This window comes from Aotus nancymaae, unplaced genomic scaffold (assembly GCF_030222135.1).
Source record: "Aotus nancymaae isolate 86718 unplaced genomic scaffold, 86718_ANA_hifiasm-v0.15.2.pri h1tg000046l, whole genome shotgun sequence".
In the NCBI taxonomy this organism is placed as follows: domain Eukaryota; kingdom Metazoa; phylum Chordata; class Mammalia; order Primates; family Aotidae; genus Aotus; species Aotus nancymaae.
In genome coordinates, this window is record NW_026988460.1 from 14,555,149 (window position 1) to 14,578,764 (window position 23,616).

General features: G+C 43.4%; 1 pseudogene; it reads right to left on the reverse strand.

The window, feature by feature from the left end:
* Nucleotides 1–1,910: 1,910 nt before the first annotated feature.
* Nucleotides 1,911–23,215, reverse strand: LOC105730752 (prohibitin 1-like; annotated as a pseudogene).
* Nucleotides 23,216–23,616: the final 401 nt, after the last annotated feature.

Genomic DNA, 23,616 nt, shown 5'->3' on the forward strand with positions numbered 1-23,616 from the left:
AGCTGAGGTGAATAGGATTCCTAAATATGCTGAGTAATTCTTTGTTATTTATTTTTAATGTCAAATTATAACAAGAACTACCAGGACCTCAAGGGAAACATCTTTGAACAGAACATAGCACCATGGTGGGTTTTTCCACCAGGCAAAAGTTCAAGAGCCAATTGCCAAGGGCAAGTGAAAGAGTGGGAGGAGGAGTTTGTCTATCTATAAACATTTGTATATAGACCTATCACCAGGAAAATCACATTTCAACAGTGAGTATATTCACAAAGAAATTCAATGTGGAATTAATAGTGGTTGTTTCAAAGTTCATGGAGATCTGAAATACTAAGAGGCAGTATGATATTAAATAAATATTCTACAGAAGAGTTGAAGGAGGGACTGATCTGTTGTCCATTCTGTGTAAATTCTTGGTCATAGCATTGGAAGTTCTGGGATAGCAGTGCCCAAGAGGGTGTGGCATCAGATCTCAGGCTGAGAGACCTTACGCATGTCACCTAACATGAGCGGGCTTCAGTCTTCTTATCTGAGAAATGTGGATTTGGTCATTAATTCAACAAATATCTATGTGCGTTGACGATTCTAAATGCTGGGGCTACAGTAGGAGAATAAGATAAGATGATAAGTAGGGAAATAAGTAGGGGATACAGTAGAGGTTATGCTCTCACAGGAGCAAACGAATAAATGAACCAGCTGATTTTTGTTGACTGCTAGTGCTACGGGGAAAAAAAAGGTTGAAATGATAGAAAATGACTGAGGGATACAGAGATAATTTAGGTTGGACTTGAATGGTGAGACAAGACAGGCATGTGAAATTCTCGGGGTAGAGGAAAACACATCCTGAAGTCCCCAAGTCACAAATGAACTGGGAAGTGTGATGACCAAAAAGGAGCCAATGAGCCAGGGAGGGGCAGAGATGGGAGATTTGGAGGCAGGGACAGATGACAGGGGCCATCTAGAGCACAGGGGGTGCTGTTAGGATTTTTTTTTTTTGAGCCAGAAAGTCTGGGTGTCATTTATTGACAGCAGTATACACATTTGTTTCCTTCTCGTGGTTGTTTCCTTCCCGGCGCAGGCACAGAGCCCTTGAGAAGGGCAGTCTCTGAACGGGGGAGCCAGGAACACAGGTCGGACACATCTTTGGCAGGCACATTCAGTCCCGGCAGGATGCAATCCTTCAAGTTGGAATTCCACTGAGTATTTGAGAGAGATCACGGTGGGGGGTAGAGAGGAAGTCTTTGACAGGACTCACATCTCCGTCCAGGCCTCCTCTCTCACTATCTAAGTCCATCCAAGTTATAGGACACTGGAGGGGCAACAATCAGGCCCACCCACCTAAACAGGGGCAGATTCCTCCATCTGTGCCCAGTTCACACACACCTGCTTCCACTGGTCGCATAGTTAAAGAGAATCAGCCTTATGGTAAGAGACAGACCGCTTCCTCTCTGCCCCGCCCCGGCACCTCTCTTCAGCAGCATCTGTGCAGGAACCACTGGGAAGATGGAGGCCTGCCTTCTCAGTTCAGCCACGTGGCCTCATCCGCAAATCTTCCATCAGCGACGGGATGAAGGCCACGTGTGGACCCAGGAGGATACCTGTGCTCCCCAGTCCATCACACACTGCCCTGCCTGCGTGCTGCCAAATGCTGGTGCCCAGGCTGGAGATCAAGCAGGCCCCAAATTGGGACCTAAAGCCAGTTTGCATAGGTACTTGGCAATTTTTGGTAGGGAGGTGGATAAAAAAGTAGATGGGTGTGAGAAGAATGAAAGCATTTCATTTGATAGACTAATTAGAGATCTGAAGTGATTTTACCTTTATTTCCTTCACTTTAAGCCAATCATGAAATTTCACAGTGATTTCTGGGGAGGGAGCAGAAGAAAGGCGGTGTCAAGAATCATCGGGGCTGTGGCCTAGTTGTCTTGCGGAGGTGCAGGCAGGGTGGGCTCTCCCTGGGGCAGCTGGAGGAGCACGGACTGCCTCACTGACAGGTAGGCGATGTTCTGAGGGCGTGAGAGCTGGTATGCTATATCCTCTGCAGTTTCCAGCTTGTGTAGCTCGATCAGGCCGTCCCCTGCAGTGGCCAGTGAGTTGGCAATCAGCTCAGCTGCCAAGGAGTTGCCCTCAGCAGAGGTGATAGCTGCCTTTTTCTGCTGCTCAGCCTTTTCCACCACAAATCTGGCCCTCCCTTCTTCCTGCTGAGCCACTGCTTCCACCGCTTCAGTGAACTCCTTCCCGAAGGTCAGATGTGTCAAGAGTATGTCGTCCAGGATGAGCCCAAAGGTGGCTGCTCGCTATGTAAGGTCGTCATTCACCTGCCTGGAGACCGGCTCTCTCTGGGTGATCAGTTCTCCAGCATCAAAGAGAGCCACCAATGACTTGAGGATCTCGGTCATGATGGACGGCAGCACATGCTCATCATAGTCCTCTCCAATGCTGGTGAAGATGTGAGGGAGCTGGCTAGCAACGGGCCGGAAGAGGATACACAGTGTGATGTTGACATTCTGTAAATGTTTGCTACCAGTGATGACTGGCACATTACATGGGCGAGAATGGTAGTTAAGGATAATTGGTTTCTGTACCCATAGGATGAGAAAGTGAGTCCCTTCCCCTACCACAATGTCCTGTACTCCAAGGAATCAGTCAAAGATGACAGCTCTGAGTCCAGCATCCGCTTACATAAAGCAGAGTTCACCACGCCTCTTGCAACAGCTAAGGCCAGGCCAAACTTGCCGATGGACTCAAACGCTTTGGCAGCTATGTTTCCTTCTGCTGGACCCTCTCACACCTGCTTCCACTCTGACTTCTACATGAGTGACTCCGCTGTTTGGATTTTATTCCAAATGCAATGGGAAGCCATTAGAAAGCTTTAAGCAGGGGAGTGACATGATCCAATGTGGTTTTTGTTGTTGTTTGTTTGTGACAGGGTCTTGCTGGAGGCTGGAGTGCAGTGGTGTAATCATGGCTTACTGCAGCTTTGAACTCCCAGGCTCAACTGATCCTCCTGCCTCAGCCTCCCAAGTAGCTGAGACTACAGCCATGCACCATCATGTCTGGCTAATTTTTAATTTTTTTTGAAAACACAGGGTCTCACTATGTTGCCCAGGCTGGTGTTGAACTCCTGAGCTCAAGCAATCTGCTTGCCTTAGCCTCCCAAAGTGCTGGGACTACAGGCGTAAGCCACTGTGTCTGGCCAATGTGCATTTTTAAAAGCATCATTTGGACTGCTGTGTTGAAGACAGATTATTGAGAAGTCAAGAGTAGGAGCAGAGAAACAAGTGAGGAGATGCTTACAGCATTTCTCAAGATTAAGTTTGCATCAGGGGAGGCAAAGAAATTTAAAAATGAAGCATCTTAGTGTCTTCGTTTTAAAACTGGCTAAAATAACCCCCCTAAATGCATAGCTTATCCCCTAACTGAAAACTGCCAGGGACCAAGACTGTTTACTATTCAAGCTGTACATTCCATATATTGAATCAGAGATGAATATAAAGTTATCAAAGCTCATTATTATGAACTACCTATGCAATCATGGGGTAAAGAGTGATGATTTCTTCCCTTAGGTATTCATACTAGTCATGGTTTAGCCAGGAAACAAAAATTACTTGAATATTTAACATGGAAAGTCTTTCATGGAGACAATGGGATACATAAGCAATAAAAAGGCTGAGATGCAGGCCAGGTGCAGTGGCTCACTCCTGTAATCCCAACACTTTGGGAGGCCAAGGCAGGCAGATCACTTGAGGCCAGGAGTTCAAGAGCAGTCTGGCCAACATGGCAAAACCCCGTCTCTACTAAAAATATAGAAATTAGCCTAGCATAGTGGCAGGCACCTGTAATCCCAGCTACTTGAGAGGCTGGGGCATGAGAATTGCTTGAACTCGGAATGTGGAGGCTACAGTGAGCTGAGATTATACCACTGTGTTCCAGCCTGGGCTGCAGAGCAAGAATCTGTCTCAAAAAAAAAAAAAAAAAAAAAAAAAAAAAAATGGCTGAGATGCCAAGTAAGGGACAATGAGGCAACCAGAGATGAAAGTAGTAGGAAGCCTTTACCATCCCAAGGCTGGAGGGACAAAGGGAGGAGAAAGTACAATTCAAGCCTGGGGGAACTGGAGTCGCCTAAGTAAGTCTAGACGGAACTAGCAGCATGAAGGAAATGCAGTTGCTGGCGGAGATGCCTGGAAAAAATACCCCAGCTTCTCTCCCTTCCTGCCTTTCAATCTCTTACCAGGACTGCACATTGGCCAAACCCAGCAAGAAGCAGGCTGCAGTGGCAGCCTGGGGAGCGCAGCCTGCAGTCCCGCTGGGATACAGAACAGAACAGGGAAGGGACAGCATGGACCTGGGACAAACAGGCCCAGGACAGGACCTCACCTTGCCTTCTGCCTCCAGATTCAAAAAGCAGGCACTGCCACTTAGGGTTGGTGAAGAATAGACAGTGGAGGAGGCGAGATTGATTTGTGAGATGGTAGGACTTCTTAAGTATCATTTCATTTTATATGGTGCCTGCAGCTGAGTCCATGTCAGGCATTCTTTGGCTCGGTGTTTCAAAGCTGGGCAGGTAGAGATGCTTCTGTAGCAGGGAGTTCCAGATGACCCCTCAGCTTCACCACTGCTCAGGCAAGGGCATTATGGACCTTCTGGATGAACTGGCAGGGGGCAGCCCCCTACAAAGGTGTATTTTCTGGAAGGATCAAGGAGCTTACTGGAATAACAGTGATCTTGAAGAAAGAGGGTTCCAGGTATGACGACATGGCTTTGATTGTTGGGAAGTCAGTTGGCATGCAGTTCTTGGTTTTGATGCTTGAATCAGCTTCTAAGACCAACCTCTCAGTGGTTTTGTTTTTGTGTATATGGGGATGTGTGTCCTGGGAGCTCTGGCTCGATGGAGTTATTCCATTAAATTCTGTAATACTCTCAGCTGTGAGCATTCCTCTTTGGAACCCTTGGACAGCATGTACCCTAAAGCAAGGAGAAAGGCCTTCGTCCTTTTGCATGGAAAGCAACGTGACTCCTTGGCAGTGTGAAGTCTAGGGGTTAAAACACTATCTTTCTGCTTTAAGAACTTCAAATATCAGTGGCAGTTATAAAGGTGGCTCCAGGAAGCAGTGGAGTACAATTTTGGTGGGATTCAAGTGAGAAGTCAAGGAAAAATATGAATACCTTTGGGGACACTAAGTTTCCAGATATCTTGAAATAGTGGATTGAGGCAAGAACAACAAAACGGCAGTGACACATATAATTAGAATTGGAAAGGCCATGAACATTTATTTAATCTGTTCGTGTACTTCTTCGTGTGTTGGATATACTTTGATGAATTTTTTTTTTTTTTTGAGACGAGTCTTGCTCTGTTGCCAGGCACCAGGCTGGAATGCAGTGTCACAATCTCCGCTCACTGCAACCTCTGCCTCCCGGGTTCAAGCAATTCTCCTGCCTCAGCCTCCCGAGTAGCTGGGACTACAGGTGCACGCCAGATGAAAAATTTTTTATAAAATTTTGTGTAATCCATTCTCACATATGTACAGGAACTTCGTATATACACCTCATCCATCTTTCCATTTATCTATCCACCTACCTGCCTGTCCATACCTTTAACAGAAATATATATTGAAAACATACTAAGTACAACGATCCGGGAGCACAGCAGTGACCTCTACGAGATGGCTGTTTTCATGGAGTTTACATGTGTTTGTGTGTGCGTGTCTGTGTGTATAATAAACACTAAAAGTGACATAAAAACACAAAACTCTAATAGTAAGATAAAGAGGTCTCTGAGAGACCCCAAATGGGAATGAGCTTAATCTGGGGTATCAGAGAAATCCTTAGAGGAAGCAACTTTCATTTGTTTGTTTTTGAGACAGAGTCTTGCTCTGTTCACCCAGGCTAGAGTGCAATGCCATGATCTCAGCTCACTGAAACCTCCGCCTCCCAGGTCCAAGTGATTCTCCTGCCTCAGCCTCCTGAGTAGCTGAGATTACAGGCACATGCCACCACACCCAGCTAATTTTGTATTTGTAGTGGAGATGGAGTTTCACCATGTTGCCCAGGCTGGTCTCGAACTTCTGACCTCAAGTGATCTGCCCACCTCGGCCTCCCAAAATGCTAAGATTACAGACGTCAGTCACTGCACCCAGCCTAGAGGACGTGACTCTTAATAGGTGATCTGAAGAAGGAGGAAGAATAAACAAGGTGATGAGGGAATGGAAAAACATTCTAGGTGGAGGGAAATCATGAGCAAATGGCCTGCAATGGGACAAATCAGTTTGTATATGAAAGACTGAAAAAGGGCAGAAGGGTGGGATGCAGAGACAAGGAAGAACCTGGCAAAACACGGGTTCTGGAGAGGCAAGTAAGGACCTGACACGTAGGTCAGGTCGTGGTAAGGAGTTGTAGCTGCCCTAACCATTCGTGACCATTTGTAACCTGGTTTCCAGTGTCTGGTCCTTCACACTTAGCTCATTTTGTTTTTGTTAGACAATTTTTCTTCATATTGATCTGGAATCATTTTTCCTTTAGCTTCTAGCTCTAGGCTCTGTCCCCTGGGGCCTTGCAGAGAAAACCTACTACTTATTCTATTCTTTCTCTAGATCCTATTTCCTCTAACTCTCCCGTTCTCTAAGTGTAGCCCATCCTCATGTGACAGGGATTTAAGTACCTTTCCCATCAATGTCGCCTTCTTTGAAACACACGTCAGTTGGCCAGCATCCTTCCTCAGATGTTGTCTTCAGAACCAAACACCTGAGGTTGGGTGAAAGTAAAGAAGGACTTTCACCTCCCTTGTTTAGGACACTTAGCTTCTTTTGATATGTCTTCAAGATCAAAGTCTTTTTTCTGAATGCCTCCTCACACTGCTGATTCAAAATAAACTTACAGTCAGCTAAAACCTTTAAATTCATTTCTTGTAAGCTGCTATTAAACCAGGTGGTTCTCATCCAATATGTATGTAGGCATTTATTTTTAATTTATACCTTTTCTATTTCTAAAAGCGACTGTCAGCCTAGAACAGAACTCAAGTATACAGCTACACAGTTAAAATAAAGATCCGAGGGAGAGCAGAAACATTATATTTTCACAGGAGACTTTCTGAGTGCAAGTGCAGGCCTCTGGCCACCCCATTTCTATCTCATCTTGTTGATTTAGGACGCTATGGTATACTGTGCTGTTTTTTTTTTTTTTTAATCTTTCTCTTCTTTCAGTTGTAAGCCGCTCTCAGCACTGGTTCATCTGCCAATTGCTGTTGATCACCATTCTTACATATTCCCGATTCTTTAAGTCAGAGATCCCAGTTCCATCATTTACTAGCTGTGTGACCTTGGGCAGGTTAATTCACCTCTCTGTACCTTAGTTTCGTCATTTACATAGTGGTGCCTAGCTAATAGAGGTGTTGTAAGTATTAAATAAAGCAATAATGTAAAGCCCTATGAACAGTGTGCCTGGCACATGGTAAGCTCTTGATATATTTTAATTATTTTCATTATTATGAATATAAACATTGACTGAGAATTTATTATGCTCTAGGCAATGTGGTAGATACTTAAATGCAATATTGGATTTACTCCTCCCATTAAGCCAGTTAAGTAGTTACTATAATCACCTCCATTAGAGGTTGAATGACTCATCTGGGTTCCCACAGCCATCAGTTTGGTGTTCACAAGGGGAAATAATGGAAGGGCATTGTAGGCAGTGGGAACCGAGCTAGCAAAGACCTGGCCTACCTGATGCACAGTGAATCACTGTAGTCTAGGGTATGTGGGCTTGCACCAGGGTGGACGACATCTCTATTTCCTTCCATTTCTAAAATATGGCTTGCTTTTTAGAGTTTCTACCTGTACTCTGGCCCAGCTCCTCTTCTGGGAGGCTCCTATTTCTCTGTCCTGCATTGAGACTGGATGATGTGTCTTATCTTACATATTTGTTCCTGGTAAGTGACACAAAAGTCATGCTGCTCTTCGGAAGTAACTAGTAATTACACCTCAATTTCTTTAGAAAAAAGAGGACTGACAATCAGTCTCTTGCCATTCTGGTAACATGATCATAACTATATGAGATTTATTCTATTGTGCTTGGGCTAGGGAGTGTCATTCATTGCTTTTGAAACATCCCTGGAAGAGAACCAGGGTTTCATCTACACCTTTTAACTATAGCTACATTTCAGTATTGGCTTGACATGACAGTATATAAATGGAACATTTGCATAATGTACTGAATTTCTAGTTAAGCCTTAATGATAATTAACTGAACTGGATTGTCCCATAGGAAATAAAGAGATAATGAGTGTTGCTCACCTTGTGTCTAAGACTATAAAATGTCAAGTAACTTTCAGGGAAAAGTTTTTGCCTTTACCTAGTTCCCTTATCTGTTCTACTTTTGCAGTCCTTCCCGTGAACTAATGTGCACCAGACTTCTCAGGGCATAAGCGGGTACTCATCTTGCATTTTTCCCTGTGTCTACCTGCTTGCTGATAAGGGTGTCAAGCTTCCATTTTAATGTAACCCTAGAATAATCTATGTTTGTTTCTTAAGATTTCTGAGTGTCCGTTAAGAAACCAGGTATTTCAAGAAATTGTTATTATAGTAACATAATTTGGATTAGCCCTTATTAAAAAAAACTCTTTCTCTGCTTTGTTAAAATCTTTAGGAGGTCTTAAGCTCTGAAAAAGATTATGCCAATCCCCACTTTAACTACTATGTGTGATTCTAAGAAAAAACAACACTGTTTCAAAATAAGTATGAGGAAGTTCAACAGAATCTGATTCTAGATGGACTAGGGGAACATGAGCAGGCCACTCAGGGCTTGACAGTGTCTGTCATACACTTTGGTGTATGCTCATGGTAGCATTTATTCCTGTTGTAACTTAGTATCTAGCTGCATAATTATTTTCTTGCCCATTTCCTTTATTAGACTGTAACTTTCATGAAGGCAAGGAAAGTTACTATCTGTTTACTGCTATATTCCTGGTATCATCTGAAACATCATCTGTTTCAGAACCAAAGCCAGGTATACAGTATGCACTCAATTAATCAATAATAATAATGAAGAGATAAATAATAATGAAAGGATAATTATAAAAATAAATTATAATGAAAAAGTTATAGCTAACGTTGATAGGTTGATTATTATATAAAAGACACATTTCTAAGTGCATTACATGTAGCATATCACATATTTTTACAGGAATCTGTTTATTATTCACTATATTGATGTGGACATTAAAGCACAGAGAGGTTAAGAAACATCAACAACATCACACAGGAGGAAAGCTTCCTTCAGTTTTAACATTCTAGGAATTTAAATGGCTTTAAAACCAATCCCAAGTGGGTTGGAATACTCTGTTCCACAACAGCTGTCACTCAGGTAATAGACCTGAAGCATTAGTGACTGATGGAAGAGTACTTGGTGTTCAGCGACACCATTGAAAGTGCTCAAGATCCCCATTGCTTGGAGAAAATTGAACCCCAATTTTCTTTCTGTCTTTTAAAGTTTAAAATGTTCCTATCATAGAGGAAAATTGTAGAAGTGCAGGATAGGTCCAGAAGGGCATATGGAGTGAGAACAGATTGCTTCCAGTAGGCAAGAAAAAAATTTGAGTTGTGATGTGGATCACACCTTCGGAAAAGAGCATTGGCTGTTGCTGGGGTTCTATAATAAGATGTTTCGGATTCTCAGATCCTCATCTGGTGCCTTTCTTACAAAAGCCAATGGCTTACAAGTTCCAAAGTCCTTAGGTGGTCAAGGTCTACCGTGATCTTGTCTTAAACGCCATTTGGATCTTCTTTTTCCACCTTTCTCCACCTACTTGCTGTCAGTCAGGACTTGCTGTTATGAGTAACAGAAAACTCACCTCACATTGGCTTGAGTGAAAAAGGATTATTTATTGGTTCAGATAATGGAAAGAGTTCACTGGTAGAATGAACTTCATCCAGGAGCTGGAATGATGTCATTGTGAATCTGGTGTTTCTTCACATCTGCTTTCCTCTGTGAGCAGTGAGTTCAGGGAGGTTCTTCCCAGGCAGAACCTCTCATCTCCCTATCTCAGCAGCCCTGGATATCCACGCTTACACCTAGAGACAGACACCTCAAACAGTAGAGCTTCAGGTGCCCCTCTGGGACAAAGCTTTCAGAGGAAGGAACAGGCAATCTTTGCTGTTCTGCAGCCTCCACTGGTGATACAGGCAAATAGGGGCTGGAGTGGACCCCCAGCAGACTCCAGCAGACCTGCAGCAGAGGGCCCTGACTGCTAGAAGGAAAACTAACAAACAGAAAGGAATAGCATCAACATCAACCAAAAGGCTGTCCATGCAGAAACTCCATTTGAAGCTCACCAGCATCAAAGACCAAAGGTAGATTAATCCACAAAGATGAGGAAAAAACAGTGCAGAAAGGCTGAAAATTCCAAAAAACAGAATGCCTCTTCTCCTCCAAAGGAACACAACTCCTCACCAGCAAGGGAACAAAACTGTATGGAGAATGAGTTCAATGAACTGATGGAAGTAGGCTTCTGTACTTTTCAGCAGCCAGTTTGAATTAGTTGGCATAATGCTAGCTGCTGTAAGATTCAACCTCTTAAAATTAATTGTCTTTGTGATTAGCAAAAAGAGCTTATATTTTTCCCTATGACATCTGGATGCAGGTGTTCCTTGTTAGTCAGTGGATTTTCTCCATGGAGTGATTCAGGGCCCACCATCCTTTAGGGCTCAGAGTTTACTTAGTAAATAGGGAAGGAAAGCATGAAGAAACTGCAATGGTTTTTTAAAGAGTGTTTACTCTGCGCCTTCTCTCACCTCTCTTTAGTGAGAATCAGCCACATGACCCAATGTGAACACGGGAAGGGCTGGAAAACATAGCCCCAGACTGAGTAACTGCTTTCTAGCAACAATTTCACACCACGGGCAGGAGCTCATGAATGTGTTGATTACTAGCTGTCAGTCTCTGTCACAAATTTCCAGTAATGCCAACCAAAGTCTCTGAAATTAAGAAGTCTTGGTCTGGTTTGGGTCATATGCCTATTCTTGAATGAATAACTGTGCTTAAAGAGATGGAATTCATTCATTTAGTCTATCATTCATTCCAAAAATATTTATGACAGTTATTCTGTGCTGGACACTCTTCCCAACCCTGGGAATACAGTAGTGAATACAACAGGTAAAAGTCCCTGCTCTCATGCAGTTTATATTCTAGTGAAGCCAGATGAGTAAAACATATGGCATTGCAGATGGTGCTATGATCAACAATAAGGAAGAAGGAAGGATAGGGTACACTGGGTGTCACGGATTGGAGTTTTCTGTTGAGTGTTGCAGAAGGCTTCCCCAAGAAAGTGACATCCGAACGAAGATTGGAAGGAGATGAAGGAGTGAATCATATATGGGGGAAGAGTGCTGCAGGTAGAGAGGATGGCTAGTACCAAGGCCTGAGACAGGGGCTAACCTGAAATATTTGTGAAAAGCAAGGAGGCCAGTGCTAGGGTCTAAATGTCCCCCTTCCACCCCAAATTCATAAGTTGAAACTTAATTCCCATTGTGGTGGGATTAAGAGGTGGGGCCTTTTGCAGAGTGACTAAGGAAGGCTCTGCCCTCATGAATTAGTGCCTTCTAAAAGGGCAGGAGGGAACTAGCTCAGACCCTTTTTGCCCTTTTACCTTCTGCCTTGTGAAGACACCTAGAAGGTGCCATAATGGGGAATGGGCCTTCACCAGACACCAAACATGCCGGCACCTTGATCTTGGACTTCCCGGCCTTGAGAACTGTGAGCAACAACTTTCTGTTGCTTATCAATTACTCAGTCTCATATTTTGTTACAGCAGCACAAACAGAATAAGCCAATGTGACTGAAATAAAGTGAGCTGAGAGAAAGAAATAGAAGGAGAGGATAGAGGAGTAACAAGGAGCCAATCAGATAGGACTTTGCTGACTACTGTAATGACTGACTTTTCTGGAGTAAGATGGGTGGTCTAGGAGAGTTTTGAGCAGGAGTAACATGAAGTGAATTATGTTTCAAAAGTGATTTCATAGTAACCCCTCTGATTATTATGTTGAAAATAGACTGTAGAAGAGACTGAGGAAGCCAGATAAGAGGCAGGTATAGTCATCCAGTGATGAAATGATGTTGGCATGGGCCAGGATAGTGAAGGTGGAAATAAGTGGTTGGATTTTGGAGACTTTTTAAAGACAGATAAATTATGCTGATTTTCTGGGCTTGGGTGACATGTTTTATCCTGGAGCAAGAGAGTGGAATCAACACATTGGAACCACATGAGTCAGAGAGAAATGATTTCTTAAAGAAAATTGAGAAGGGAATTGGGAAGATGAGACTTGGGCAGTACTCAGTCAGGGTGGGCTAGATGACACTACAGTAACCAGCAACCTCATGAACCCAATGGTTTAAAGGAGTAAAGTTGTACTAACTGTACTAGCGACATGCCCAATGCAGGTTAGCAGGACTTGTCATAGTAACTCACTGTTTTAACCATATTGCCATGGGTGAGGTTTGGTGAGACCAGATGCAGATCAAGAGAAGAAATACAGCTCCCTGGGAGAACACAGCACCCCATGAAACACCATTTGGGGGATGCACCTTCGTTAGTCATGACGCAGAGGAAGAGGAGGGAATTGTGGGCACTATTGTGGTTTCTGTGGGAAGGAGAAGGTAAGCAGGGCATGCAGATGTAGGAGTGACTAATTTGAATGATTTCAGTGGCTCCAGAGTTTAGAGGCCGTCCTTGGTTGTAGAGTAATTTGCCCTGAGGCAATTCGGGTATGTGTATAGTGGCCTGAAGCATGAGAGCCTTATATGACAAGTGGTTGGGGTATGTATTTAATTGACTGTCCTAGAAGGGAACTCTCTGGCTTGTGGCCAGGGCCTCAAAACTGGGTTAAGGCAGCTGGTGGGAAGATTGCTCAAGGCCATGAGTTTGAGGCTGTAGTGTGCTGTAATCACACCTGTGATAGCCACTGCACTCCAGCCTGGCAGCATAGCAAGACCCTGCCTCAAAACAAAACAAAACAAAAAAGAACAAAACAAAACCAGTTAAGGGCAGCACATTTTTTTTGTTTTTGAAGAAAACTAGGTTACACTCAGGGAATCAGGATGACAGAAACTCCACCATCTTATGATAGCACTATCTCAGCAGGAGGCCTCAAGATTGAAGTCAACAGAATGGGGAAATTGTGTACAGTCTCCTAAATATTTCACCAGAAGAGACTCATGACACTTCCTATGATAATTAACTGGCCAAAGCAAGTCACAGGCCATACCTAACTTCAAGAAGGTGTGTCTGGACAGAAAGGAGAATCAGAAATCTTGGTGATCAACAGTAAGGTCTACCACAGGAGGCAAAGCCCACAGACATCCACCATGTACTTCACATTTTCTCAAAACACCATGTGTGTCCACTTGCTTACACTTCTGTTGTCCATCTTCTGGACTTCATTCATCTTCTGAGACCAAGGCCTAAAGCCCCTTCCTCTATAATTGCCCTTTCTCTTCTCTCCAGGAAACATTTATATCTTCCTTTTTTTTTTTGCTCTGATAGTAACTGATTTATGCCATTTTGAAAACTTAATTCTAATGTTAGCTTGATTTCAGTTATCTGTTGCTATCTAATAAACTACCCCTAAACTTTGGCTTATACAAACAATAATCATTTATTTTGCTGAAAAATTGTGGTTTGGTCAGGGCAGTCCCTGTCTCCTCCACAGGGCACCAGCTACAATGGCTTGACCAGGGCTGAAGGATGGCTTACATGGCCGGCAACTTGGTGCTGGGCTGTCCGTGGGAACTTTGGGCTTCCTCCTAGCATGGTGGCTGGGTTCCACAAAGAAGTGTTCAAAGAGTGTACAAGTGACTTCTAAGGCTAGATCTTCAAAATCAATACGACTTTTAAGTCAATGCAACTTTTAAGATCCAGTCTTATAAGTCACATAATATCATCTTAGCCGTAAGCACCAGCCCTTGCTGACTCAAAGGGAGGGAATACAGACCCCATCTTTCACTGGGCAGAATGTTAAAGTCATACGTGAGAAGAGCATATGAGATGAAAGGTTCTTTTGTAGTCATTTTTAGAACATACAAGCTGGCAAAGTTCTTTACACTTCCAATCCATTTTGTAATTAAGCAGGGGAAGCAATTAATATAAATTGTTGTGTGGGTGCTCCTTTATAATAGTGGCTGTGATTTGTTCATCTTCGTATGTTCAGTGCAGAGCACAGAGGTAGATGCTAGTGGAAAGACACTGTGGCTTGCTTAGTAGGCACTGCTGCACCTTTTCTTCCTTACCAACAGGTCCCTAAAGTTGTTTAGGAGACAACATGTTCAAGAAAGGTGGGCCCGGATCTAGGAAATGAATCATGATTGGTCTACAGCCTTTATGACTATCACATTCCTCTATTCTGGATTATTGATTTAGGAATGTCTGTGTGATCTAATTCTCTCCAAAGAGAAGCAAGAGAATGTCTGTTGAAAGGAATTGTGACAAAGACTTTTCATTCTAGAGAAACAGATGGGCATGGAGAAATCCCACCTTCCTTCCTACTTTGGGATGTTGTTGTGTGAAGATGTTACGTTTGAAGCTGTGGCAGCCATCTTGAAATCACGATGATCTCTTCAGGGGAATCGCAAAAGAGCCAACCAATATTCTTGGCATTATCTAGCTTCGAGATTAACCAATTTCTGGACCTGCCTCTCTCCAACTTCTTGTTATGTGAAGTAATTAATCCCTATTATTTAAAGCCAACTTTAATTGGCTCTTTCAGCTGTTATTTGCAGCTGAAAGCATTCTCACTGAAACAGAGCTCAATTAATGTTCATAGAATTGAATTGAATTCTCCTAACTGATTTGGCTAACTAATTTTGTAGTCTGTGCCATGCAGAAGAATAAGCGCAGAGGATTGTAAGATCTCATTTCTATGTATGCTGCTACTCTGAGTTTCTTCTGTGAACTTCAGGGATTTCAAAGTTGGTTTGCCTGAAATGTTTCCAGCCAGAGTCCGTTGGCTCACATATGTCTAAATGGTAACTTTGCTTTGGAAAATAAATTTTGGTCCAAGTATTTAAAACACAAAAGACCTCTGGGTGTGCTGGCTTCTTGGCATTCCCAAGTCTTGCAGCTGAGACATAATGACTAACTACAGGCAATTAGAGGGTGAAGTTGCTACCAGCAGTTTGAATGAATGGAGAACGCAGCTGGGTGCAGGCAGGTCTTTCTGGCTTCAACTAGGGGAAACTTTGCCAAAACACCTGTAAACTTTCCTAGCCTGCTTCAGCAAAATCTCCCCCTTTTAGAAAGCATCTCTCACCTTACGTTTGCAGCATGATACCTAAGCAAGCGTACTTTGACATTTCATTCCTTAAAGGCAGTTATTATTATTATTTAATAGCATATTTTTATCCCTTTCTTCAAGCAGATTCTAAATAAGGCTATAGGGCTTTAGCCAGATAATGTTATGATGGGTTAAGGATGGCTATGAAGAAAAGCCTTGCAGGTGGCGAAAGTATAGGACCAGATGGGTGGGTTTTCATAACTTCAGTTTTTGTCAGCCCCTCACCTAGATCTTCCTCTCTTTTCGTCTTCCTTTTGTTGTAGAACCTCAAAATTCAGTTTTGCATACTTGATGCACAGTAAGCCAAATACCAACACATCAGTGCTTAGGAACAGAGAAAGATTTATTTGATTTGACCAAAGCCAAAGAAGGTGGGAGAGATGAACTCTCAAATCTGATCTGCCTTTGAACACAACCAGGGGCTTTTATGAGTAAGGCAGGAGGTTAGGTTCCCTTGATGATCAAAACTGTTTGCATCCCTCAGCCCAATCAAACTTCTGGATGCTCTCAAGGAGGTCTGCATGACCTAGGGATCATTGTTCTCTAAAAGAAAAACAAGTTCATGAATCTTTCAGACAGCCCTGTGGGGAGGATATGAAGGTAATCAATTACTAGTGACTCCCCTCTACAGAAATGACTATGAGCAAGCCAGTGTGCCTGGAAGAAAACAAAGAAGGCCAAAAAAAAAAAAAAAAAAACACTCCACAAAAAATCCCCTTATGATTTTTATAATAAAGGCTCAGTTACACTTTCATCAGCCACAGAGGAGACAAGTGACCCAGCCCAACTACCAGAAGGTCCCGCTCTCTTCAGGCAGAATGACTGGTTCAGGGTGGACACATGCCCCTATGACCTACCAGCACAACCCGAGTCTCTGGGAGAGAGTTGAGTATGGATTTTTAAAGGGGGAGATGTTTAGTCCTGTGTCTGTGTGTGTCAAGGACGATGATATCCTGGCCCTGCTGGAGACAGGCTTCTCATCCCATGAAGAGAATTTGTCTGAAACTGAAAGGCAATAACACCAAGGAGAGCAGAACTGGGCGGGAGAGAAAGAGCACTGGCTGCGTGTGTGGATGCCTTGAGCTGACTTTTTGTTTATGCAAACCAATAACCTCCACCTCCCGTTCCTTTCGTTTTGTGCATTCCTTAAGCTTGTCTGCACCGTGTTTACATTGTTAGCCACTCCGAGAGTCCTGGCTAGTAGAGCACAGATAGAGGTCTAAGAGCAGACAAAAAAATGCCCCAGTGCTTAGGTGTTTATTGTTCCAACTAGATGAAATCATTGTTATTTTGAGGACAGAGTCATCACTATCTAGCTGGAGAATATGATGTGGGACAGATACATGTTGATATAGAAGATGAAGAAGAAAAATGTCTGAATCCTTACAAGTATTCAGACTTCTTTTTCAAGCCTGCAGCAAGGTCCTGGAAGGCACCCAGAGATTCACTCAAGAGCACTGGCTATCCTAGGGGTTGAGAAGGAAGAAAGAGAGGAAGACCTGCAGGCTCATATTTCCTACATCAAAGTTTTGTGGGGAGTGGGTGGTGTTTCTATTAGAGACACGAAAAGTAAAAATGATCCAAATTGCTGCAGCAGGAACACTTACATGCATCTTTTTGAAGAAATTCTGTGAGTGTGACTCTTATTTTTATTTATTTTTTTCAGACAGAGTCTCACTCTGTCAACCAGGCTGGAGTGCAGTGGGATGATCTCGGCTCATTGCAACCTCCACCTCCTGGGTTCAAGCGATTCTCATGCATTAGCCTCCTGAGTAGCTGAGATTACTGGCAGGCACTATTATGCCCAGCTAATTTTTTCTTTTTTTGTATTTTCGGTAGAGATGGAGTTTCTCCATGTTGGCCAGGCTGCTCTAGAACTCCTGGCCTCAAGTGATCTGCCTGTCCTGGCCTCCCAAAGTGCTGGGATTACAGGCATAATCCACCGTGCCCAGCCAATGAGTGTAACACTTGGGAGACATTTAGGAAATATGAAGGAGTGACTGATTGGATTGTCATGAACGTAGCAATGATGCAAAAGCACAGAGAAAGACTCAAGTCATAGGGTGCCCAATTGTCCTAGTTTGCTTGGGACTGAGGGGATGCCTACGATGTGAGACTTTTGTTTTTTAAACTGGAAAAGTCATGGGCAAAATGGGACAAGGTGCTTACCTTACTTGAGGGTTTCTTAAGCATCTAATTGATCAGCACATTTATCAAGCACCTGCTGTGAGCCAAGCACTGTCTTAGTTTCTAAGGACCTGCAAATGAATAAGACACAGTCCTTGCCCTAGAAGAGCTTTAGAGTCGTAAAGTAAAATGTGGATTTCAATCTCACATAAGAAATTCTGTGGCTTTATCAGTGTTCACAGCAGTTTTACCCAAAATATTTGAGTCTGTGGCTGATGTAAAATCTTAAACCAGGAATTTAGGTTGTAAGGTTTCCCATGCAGGAAAACATATTGAAAAATTACTGTGCTTGGTTGGTTAGGCAAAAGTGAAGTTCTTTTGGTTAGAAGGTTAGTTCGGTTACCTGTCTGAAATAGACATTGTTGGAGCCCTGACCAGATCCCATTTACCCAGCTGGTGCATTTATCTCCCAGCTGCTGGCAGGGCTGGCTGCTCACAGCTCTTTGCTAGATCCTTGTCTAAAGAATTCCCCTTGATTTGCAAGAACAGCCTCAGTAGGAAATGCCTGGGAGCTTATGGTCCCACAGCTACATGTAAAAGACCAGGAGAAGCCCAGTTCTCTTGCATTCAGGTGTGTTCTCTGATGCCATCATATTCCAGAGCTTCCCATGGGATCAGACTGAAGCTAGACTGTAGCTGAAACCACAACTTTTCTGTTGCCTTCTCCTGTTCCCCTTACTTTCTTCCAGGCTTCTCCTGAGAGCACTCCTGTTGTGGACTGAATTGTGTCTCTCCTACTCCCTAAATTCATCTCAATCCCAGAACCTCAGAATGCATCTGTATTTGGAGGTAGGGCCTTTGAAGAGGGGACTTAGTTAAAATAAGGCCATTAGGGTGGGCCCTAACCCAAGCTGACTGGCTTATGAAAAGAAGAAATTTGGATACACAAAGAGACACCAGGGGTGCACGTGCACAGAGAAATGGCCATGTGAGGATACAACAAGAAGGCAGCCATCTGCAAGCAAAGGACAGAGCCTCGGAAGACATCTGACCTACTCATACCTTGATCTATGACTTCCAGCCTCCAGAACGGTGAGAAATAAATTTCTGTTGAAGCCATCCTGCCTGTGGTATTTTGTTATGGTAGCCCGAGCTAACTCATACAGCTCCCTCAAAAAATCCCCTGCATAGGAATCCTCATCTTAGGGTCTGCTTCCTGGGAACTTGACCAAAGATACTGTCTTAGAATAACTTGGAGAGTCAGGAGGAAAAAATTCAGCAGTCAGGTGTTTCTACCAACTCCTCCCTCAAAGCATCGTGGGATCTAAAATTTAAGAAATGCCAGAAGACTGACTTTTCATTTTATCTAGTCACATTTTATCTAGTCACTTTCTCTATAAGAAATATACATATATACATACATACTTACTTTCTTAACCTTTTATTAAAAGTATACTTGTAAGTTTAAGTGACCACCCTTACTGCCTTTCATATTTGAATGTGGACAGTAGTCCACTGCATGTCATGTCTGTGGTTTGTGTTTAAAGCACAGGGTCTAAAGAGTTCTGAAGATTAAAGGAGCATCACAAGAATAATAATGATGAGAATAATATGAACAGTGGCCAGAGGAAGAGAAAGAGTATAGTAAAAATTCAAGAGAATGAGTTTTACGGAGATCTAGAACCAGAAATACTGTTTGACCCAGCAATCCCACGACTAGGTATATCCCAAAGGAATATAAATTATGTGGCTGATGTAAAATCTTAAACCAGGAATTTAGGTCATGTAAAGACCTAAATGTATGTCTCTTATAAAGACACATGCACATGTATGTTCATTGCAGCACTATTCACAATAGCAAAGACATGGAATCAACCCAAATGCCCATCGATGAAAGACTGGATAAAGAAAATGTGGTACATAAACACCATAGAATACTGTACAGCATAAAAAGAAATATGTGCTTTGCAGGGACATGGATGGAGCTGGAAGCCATTATCTCAGCAAACTAACATGGGAACAGAAAAACCAAACACTGCATGTTCTCACTTACAGGTGCGAGCTGAACAATAAGAACATGTGGACACAGGGAAGGGAACAACACACACTGGGGCCTATCAGGGACAGCTGTAGAGGGAGAGCATCAGGATAAAGAGCTAATGTATGTGGCGCTTAATACCTAGGTGATGGGTTGATAGGTGCAGCAAACCGCCATGGCACACGTTTACCTATTTAATAAACCTGCATGTTCTGTACCATGTATTCCAGAATTTAAAATAAAACAAACAAACAAAAAGAGGATGTGTTTTAGAGAGAGAAGGATTTGGCTTTCTGATCTCTCTTTAAATATCAGTTTTCCCATCTACAAAATGGCAATATTAATTGCTAAGGATAACAAGACCCCCATAGAGTTCTTCTAAGGAATTAAGGACATAATGCATGTCAAACATTAGCACAGACCCTGACCCATAAATGCTCAACAAAGGACAGCTATTATAAACATACCAGGAGAGAAACATTCTTGTAAACAGAGAGGGTCTCAGGTAATGGTGTTTTAAAGTCACTTGGAACACCGCTTCTAAGAACTGATAGTTACATTTTCAGGAAATCTGTGAGCCTATTGTTAATCTCAGCCATCCTTGAGGTCAGCTGCAGAGGGAGTATTTGCACCATGAAAATGGACAGAAGCTATGCATCAGGGCTCTTCCCCTCCCCAGGAGCCGGCTATGATGCATTTACCAGTACACAGAGAGGTCCAGAATTGCTCAGAGGTGAGACTTTTGGTGCCCATTTACAATGCTGTTCTGCAGGTGAGTGTGCTCGAGCTCTGCTGTTTGCTTTTGCCCTGCCTGTTTCAGACTCTACAGCTTCACCCCTGCTGTCTCTGCTGTTTTGCTTCACTCGTTTTTCTCAAATCCTCCCTTTCCTTCAAAGCCCAGCCCAAGCAGCATCTCCTTCAAAAGGTCCATCCTGACCATTCCTGCTCTCTCCTCTGAACTCTGCAGGCATCACCTATATCATTCATATGTTGTGTTAACACTCTACTGCATGAGTGCCGTCTCTTTAAAAGTTCTTCAGGCTCAGTGACAGCAGGGTCTTTTGTTTCATCCCACCCCTCCTTCCCTAGTATATAGCTCAATGACAATCAGGCTTCAAAGATCCCCTTCCCTGGGTGTCAGCTCATCTAATTATATGTCAGTTTCCGTCGTTTAACCTTAGCCGATCAATTTCTAATTTGCAAAATGAGTAGATGGGACTAGTTTGTTTCCACATTCCCTTCCAATGCCATCTTTCTAATAAATCCTGACTGAACTGAGTTGACTTTTCCCCACTGGATTGTGAATTCCTCAAGAACTTAGAGCATCTGTGTATAGTTATCCAACCCAATCGCCTAACAGGATCAGCTACACACAGTAAGTTTTCAACAAAGGCTTATTAACCTCAGCAGGAACAACAAACACTTCTGGGTAAAATTACATATAGGATCCATTATGAGAGAACACTATGTAAATCAATGAGTAAGTCCAATTTACATCAGCAAGTCCCACGCCTAACCCACTTCTGTTTGTATAAACTTGCTGTGAGATTTCAACCACTTTAAAACAATCTCCTTATGGCTCAGTGAATGAGTCAGGATTCCTGGGGGCATGATGCACAAAATCACGATCAAAGCTGGTTGGTGAGTCACATCCTTCATGAATGATTGCTCCTGGGCAGGAAAATATACAGTCTCCCCCGATCCCCACCCACTGTGGCTCAGTATCTCCTCTACCTGGTCAGAGTCAAGGGTCACAGAAACATTGGCTGGAGACAAGAGCGGAGATCACAAGGGGACTGAACCAGTTGCTGGCTCCATGGGACATTCTTTCTGTTCCTTCTTCTTGAGCAGTCACACTGGATATCCTGGTGCAGGTACTTTTTGTTCCCCTCCTGTATACTTCATTTTCACGCTGCTGTAAAGAACTTCCCGAGACTGGGTATTGTATAGAGGAGAGAGGTTTAATTGACTCACAGTTCCGCATAGCTGAGGAGGCCTCAGGAAACATAAAATCATGGTGGAACGTGAAGGGGAAGCAGGCATCTTCTTCATGAGGTGGCTGGACAGAGATAGTGGGAAGGAGGAACTGCCAAACACTTATGAAACCATCCGATCTTGGGAGAATTCCCTTACTCTCATGGGAACAGCATGGGGCAAACTGTCCCCATGATCCAATCATGCCCCTCCAGGTCCCTCCCTTGAAACGTGGGAATTACAGTTTGAGATGAGATTTGGGTAGAGACACGGCGCCAGACCATATCACCTCCACTGTTTGTGAAGATTCATTATGATGAGGCTTCTGCCATGGAAATGTTAACTCCAGTTGGCTGATGTTTTGAAATAAAGTTTTTGCAAGGGGTGCAACACATCATTTTCCTTACACACCCCCTGGCATCATTACTTTTCCTGGTCAAGAGCCAGGAGGTTCACATGACCTATAGTACTAGATCTTTAACAATCTAACTCCCTAGTTTCTTAGTCTTTTCTTTCCAAGACTCCCAACTGCATATTCTTTGTGGAAATTACATTCTCATTCTCTCTTCTACCTGAATTCCTACCCGCCTGTCCCCTTCTTCTCCTCTCTACTTCCTTTCTTTCTTTATCTGCTATTAGTAGTACTTGTTGCTGCTGATACAATTTAGACACTACCCAGGCCTCCAGGGAGCTCCTGCTTTCTGCTGTTGCCATGAGCTGAAGTTCTTTCTCTTCTTTACTTACCCAAAGCTGCTGGGAGGCAGCTCAAAGTCTAACCCAACCAACAGCACAGTCATTTATTCGCTTATTTGTTTACTTAATTAACATTTGCAGAGCACCCGCTCTGTGTTAGCCTGTGCCAGGTGTTTGCTGTCCAGGGAGGAAAAAAGGTTCCTGTTTGCATGGAGCTTACATTACACAGAGAAAAAAGATAACAAGTAGATAAAATATGCAATAGCAGTGGTGGTTCCAGAATCTCTACATCAAATGGGCTCAGGGGTGGAAATTTGGTAGGAACGTTGGTTAGAAGAAATTGACTTTTAAAATCTGATTTTGCATGGTGAGAGTTAATGTTAAAAATTGATAAGGTGTTGCCAGTGCTTGGAGGTGTAGAGGGAGGAATGAGAGTTACTGCTTTGCAGGCACAGAGTCTCCGTTTTGCAAGATGGAGAGCTCTGGAGGTGAAGGGTAGTGCTGGTTGCACAACAGTGTGAATATGCTTAATGCCACCGAACTGTATACTTAAAAATGGTTAAGGTGGCAAGTTTTATATTATGTGAACTTTACCACAATTAACAGAAAACAAAAATTAAGTTAGCTTAAGTTTACATAAGACTGAGAAAATATCAGCAGTCTGCATCCCAAACTGTTATTGTGGGAACCGACTCCATAGTACCACTTATCAGAGAGTGATAAATACTGTGGGAAAATAAAGCAGGGAGGTCTGTTTCACTGTGGCTGGCTGATTGGTGGTCATGGAAACCCCTTGAATTAATATTAAGCTGAGAGACGGTTGTCAGGAGGGAGCCAGACGTGTGCTGATCTGGAAGCAGAACTGCCCACGCAAGGGGAATGGCTAAGGCAAAGTCCCCACGGTGAGGGGGAGCAGGGTTAGAATATTCCAGAAACTGAAAGCAAGGGCCTGTGTGGCTGAAGCATGGTGGAGGAGGGGTGGATGGGTGAGGGATGGGGCTGGAGGGGTGGACTGTCTTACAGGAACACAGCCAAGCCCGTTTGTTTCCACACAGCCGGGGGCTATTTTCATGCTACAAGGGTGGACTTGAATGGTTGTGTTGAAGTTATGGCCTACAATACCAAAAATATTTGCTATCTTGCCCTTTAAGAAAAGGCTTGCCAACCTCTGCTTTGAAAGGTTATGAGCAGGGAAGTGACACAATCCGATGGGAAATTTAGAAAGATCGCTGTGGCTGCTGGAAGTTTAGAAAGATCACCGGGTGGCATATTTGTAGCTGACCCTCAAGTGTCTCCTGTGTAGGTCTGAGCTCCAGCTGGACTGAGGGCAGGGTCTCTACTTTGTTCCGTGATGATTCCCTGCGAGACACTGGGCATGAGAGAGCTGAGGCAAACAGAGGTACAGGGACTTGCTTCAGGTCCTACAGCTGTAAGTAGAGGAGCAAAGATGGAAATTGCTACCCAGGTGACTTC